This window comes from Abramis brama (assembly GCF_963993115.1).
Source record: "Abramis brama genome assembly, chromosome: 7".
Classification (NCBI taxonomy): domain Eukaryota; kingdom Metazoa; phylum Chordata; class Actinopteri; order Cypriniformes; family Leuciscidae; genus Abramis; species Abramis brama.
The window spans coordinates 43445623-43448808 of record NC_139969.1 but is presented as its reverse complement, the minus strand read 5'-3'; the positions used below and the strand labels follow the sequence as shown (position 1 = coordinate 43448808).

Sequence of the window (3186 nt, the reverse complement as noted above, 5' to 3'; positions counted from 1 at the left end):
CTCAGCACTTTTATAATTTTTCATTGCTGCTCCATTAACTCATTCTGACAGGACGAAGTAGTTAAATATGTCCCCATAGGTTACCTCTGGCCACTTCTCTATATAGTCTACCCATGTTAACAAAGACGATGGATGTGACAATATGAGACCATCTGATCGTCAGACGAAGTTTTCTCTGTGCTCACAATTTAGAAGTCGGATGAAAAAATGCGGAAGAGTGAAGTATTAACAGTGGGAGAGGCGGAATAAGGCTTATACTGTAGCAGAGCGAGAGCTCTTTCCATGTGGAGTCTTTGTATTAAAGTCATACGAGCATGTGGATTCGCTCTTCTGGAAGTGGACCTTCTCAGTTGTTATTTGTCAAATAATCACAGACAGAAACACATACAGGAGAACTGAGAGCTCTTTAATTATATTAATGATAGAAGAGAGAGAATACAGGACAGTCTCTGACTCGATATGAAACACTTCTATAAAGACACAACAATATTACAAATAACTCTCTTCTGATTTCCATGCAAGCTCTGGTTAATATTTGTATATAAACTTAGTACTCTTCTAATATATTCTGTGCACTTTAAATCAAGTCTTTTTAGGGATAGTTCACCCAAAACTGTCCACTGACTTCTAATGTATGGACAAATAAATCTCTAAATATTGTCTTTTATGTTCCACAGAAGAAAGAAAGTTATCCAGCTTTTGGTCGACATGAGGGAATATGTACATTATGTCAGTTTTCATTTTTGAGTGAACCATCTTTTTAATACATTTACATTGAATCATTTAGCAGACGCTTTAATCCAAAGCGATTTACAAATGAGGAGAACAATAGAAGTTAAACTAACAATATTCAAGTGCTTTAAATAATAGCGTGAATAGTAATTATTTGGTAAAAGAGTATAATGTACATGCATTAGGAACACAAGCAAGACTATGACATGAAACTACTTGATGTTGTTGATCTGTCAGTCTATCGGGGGAATTAATGAGAATAAACCGTGCTTTATACAACCCTCCTCTCCATCGTATGATAAAGTCCTGCTGATACAGAACGTCAGCAGAAGCATCAACGGCACATCAATACATCTTTAATAAAACTCTGTTTACCGGATGTGTTTAATGGAGCGCAAACAGAGCAATTGAGTTTTGAGTTTTATGAGTCAAGAGTTATCTCTAATAACCCTAAATGTCACAGAAAGGAAGGGTGTGTGAGTGAAAAGAATGACATTGACTTCATTTATTGAGTGCAGATGTTTAAACTGAACTGCAGGCGGTCTGTGAATGAGACGCAGGCTTTTGCATTGAAACACAGCAGGCAAACGCTGCACTACTGTCTCGAGAGTGTTCGTCCCGGCTGTGTGTCGAACTCTGATGTGTGTCAGTTCTACAACAGCAGAGAACAGACTTCATTAACCCTCCAACATCAGGCCTCAAGAACATGTACAATACACAGTCAGCCAGTGGGTTCAGATACAGGAGATAATCAGACAAATACACAAATATACAAAACAATTTATAGCTGTACCTGTAAACATGACCTACAGTAAAACTCAGGATTATGAAGGGGAGAATGAGAAAAGTGTAAGTCAGAAGCACCAGGAACAAACTGGCCAAAATTTGCTTGCGCTTTAGAGAAGTAAGTGATATTGTGCGTGAAAGACCGCGACAAGTGCCAACAAAACACAGAATGATTATCGGGTAGGGGATTAAACAGGCGATCGATAGGGACAGAAGTCTAAACAGCCAAAGAGAGTTAACGTCTGTAAAGCGTATGACTGCAAAGATCAGAGGAACAAACCAGATGATCACAGAAACGACACAGCAGACTTTTAGTGAATGATGAGATCTGTACCAGATAGGATGAGAAACCATAAGATATCGTTCAAAAGCAACACATGCCATAAAATACAGACCCACAATCAAACTATAATGATATGCAATATAGGCATCCAATGACCTTGTGATTGTCCATGTTAATCTACAAATGATCTGAATGAGATCTGAAAGAATCAAATTAATAACAAACACTGGAGTGGAGCGATGAGATTTGATAAGAGCACACAACGCAAACAGAGTTAAGATCATGATTAGAATCTCAATGGCTGAAATTATCATGATAATTAATGGGTTTGCAGATCGAAGTTTCAAGTAAAATTCCCATATCTGACGGCTCCTATCATCTCCATAATTTACTCCACTTGATCCGTTGATATAATCATAATCTTCACTGGATCCGGTGATACTGGCGTTTTGTTCTGCCATTGTTTCATGAAATCTTGACAGGCAACACTAAATAACAAACCAGTCATTAGTTTAAAAAACATGCATTCATTTACTATTTACTACTTTATTAAAAACATTAGGGAAAAATATATGCCATAACTTGTTTTCTGTGTGATTGTTGAAATAAAGTTTCCTCAGTTTGCTTGACATGTTCTTTAGAGGAGATGTGTGTAATGTTAGAAAGCTTGAAATACGTGAAATGTAAGATTAAAGTTTGGAAATCCTCCATTTGAACAATATCACAGAAGCAAGAATGCTGTTGTTCTGAATATTCAGTCCAGCACAGCTGCAAGTGTACAATGGTTTATTAAACTAGGAGTAAATCTTGAAGAACTTACGTTACTGACAGGATTGTGTGTTTCGTCTGCAGGTCAAAGCAGAAGTTTGTGGAGCAACACACAGACTGACAGATGTTTCACAAGTTTCCACTGCCGTGTTTAAAGAGCTCTTCATTCACTGCACACACTGTAAAAACACACATCTTAAAGCTTGTGGATCTAATGTAGGAAATGCCTGAGATTACAGACAAACTATTTGATCCAACGTGTGCAACTGTCTAACTTTCACAAACGGTTCGGCTCAACTACGACGACTGAAGTAATCCGAAAACGCTTTATATCTGATGCTTTCAGTTTTAAAGTTTACTCAGCGTTTATTCATATCCTCAGTAGAATAAGCACAGATACGTTGATCTCTCTAAAATATTGAATCTTCTGCTGCTCTGCAAGCCTGTTTTCTTTAAGAAATGGAAATATGTGTTGCTGACGGACTGAAATCACACTCAATGTCAATTAAAGGAAACTAGTTTAAGTGCAAATGATCACAGTGAGACCAGAGGCTGAAATACAAAGATAGTTGACTATATAAACTCACGGATGAGATGATCTCATGATCTTCCCTGGA

General features: G+C 37.4%; 1 long non-coding RNA gene across 1 annotated transcript; it reads right to left on the bottom strand.

Annotated features, from left to right (window-relative positions):
* Positions 1-387: 387 nt before the first annotated feature.
* LOC311087392 lies at positions 388-2830 on the bottom strand. The gene is made up of 2 exons (XR_014607262.1): positions 2622-2830; positions 388-2289 (listed from the first exon to the last, which is right to left on the bottom strand). It is a non-coding gene; the product is annotated as an uncharacterized lncRNA (long non-coding RNA).
* Positions 2831-3186: the final 356 nt, after the last annotated feature.